This window comes from Octopus bimaculoides, chromosome 15 (genome assembly GCF_001194135.2).
Source record: "Octopus bimaculoides isolate UCB-OBI-ISO-001 chromosome 15, ASM119413v2, whole genome shotgun sequence".
Lineage (NCBI taxonomy): Eukaryota > Metazoa > Mollusca > Cephalopoda > Octopoda > Octopodidae > Octopus > Octopus bimaculoides.
Genome location: NC_068995.1, coordinates 47,544,351 through 47,545,817, shown reverse-complemented (window position 1 = coordinate 47,545,817; position 1,467 = coordinate 47,544,351). Strand labels below are relative to the sequence as shown.

The window sequence follows — 1,467 nt, the reverse complement described above, 5'->3', positions numbered from 1 at the left end:
ATAAGTCAGTAAATAGTGGGGTTGTGTTAACCGCACGTGGAGAAATAATAGGAAAATGAAAAATAATAATATGGCAGAATGCTAAATTGAAAGCATATTTTAATATAGATTTCTAACCGGCTTTCATTGCATGGCAAATTTTCAAGAAGAGGGAGAATGAAAATGTTTTTTACAAAAAAGTAAAAAATAATATATATAAAAAAATAAATATACCAATACATTATATTGTCTTTGAGCTTTTAAAGTTCAATGGTAATCCATGTAGATAATAGTTGGAAAAATTAGGATGCATAAGTTAATTAATCAACTGACCAATTTGTCATGGAATATCCTGCCATAGACGACAGTTGAAGGTTCTGCAATTTCTTACCAAACAACTAGCACCGATGATTCATTTCTAGTGGTGAAATATTTGCGCTGCACATTATCACTCCTCTCATAAAATCAACATTACCTGTTCAGGTACGTAGTGTGCCACACATCAGTTGTTGGAAGTGATCACAAGGCAATGTGAGATGAAGGGTTTTGCTCAAGAGCATAATGCACCGTCCAGTATGGAAATCGAAACTACAGTCTTATGATCATGAGGGCAACAACCTAACCACTTGGCCATGAGTCCTCAACTGATCAATTGCCAAACAATCAGTCGATCAATCAATCTCATATAAATGGGTAAACCTTGATTCAAAATTGCAGTACCAAAAGACTTGTAGAAAATTTTCTAAGATTTTGCTAACACAGATCGTATTAATCATGGCTTAACAGAAAACCTAATTAAAACAAATCGTCATTAGAAATTAGTAATTAAGCAGTTATATTTACTACATAAAAAAAAAAAAAAAATTATAGATTGTGAAGGAAGAAATTAAGGTTAAAAAAAAACTAAGAAATTGAGCAGATAGAATATTCTTTTCTACTCTAGGAACAAGGCCCAAAATTTTTGGGGAGTGGGGGAGTGGGGGAGCAGTCGATGAGATTAACCTCAGTATGCAACTGGTACTTAATTTATTGGCCCCAAAAAGATTAAAGGCAAAGTCAACCTTGGTGGAATTTGAACTCAGAACGTAAAGACAGATGAAATACCGCTAAGCATTTTGCCCGGTGTGCTAACGTTTCTGCCAGCCTGCTGCCTTGAGAAGATAGAATATTAATCCTTTTATTACCATTACACTGCCTTTGTCTCAATTTTGAAGTTAATGAAGAATTTAGTAGAATAACTTTGTCATTATTAAGATGGTACATGTTCATCGTGTTGGTTGGTGAATAGGTTGTCATGGAGGTTTTACCTTCACCATTTATACAAGTTTAAAATTTTACCCGAGGATAGTGGAGCTATGCCTATGATGTAATCTATAAATGCATTAATAAAATGCTACCAAAACAGCTGTAGTCAATTTTAAATCCCATTTGTGTTCTTCATATATATTTACCACTGTGTATCATGTATGTATGTGTGAGTGTGTGTGC

General features: G+C 33.9%; 1 protein-coding gene across 1 annotated transcript in view; it reads right to left on the bottom strand.

Annotated features, from left to right (window-relative positions):
* The window catches only part of LOC128249537 (uncharacterized), a 20,434-nt gene that overhangs the window by 18,049 nt on the left and 918 nt on the right, over nucleotides 1–1,467 (bottom strand). The gene's annotated exons all lie outside the window — the stretch shown is intronic.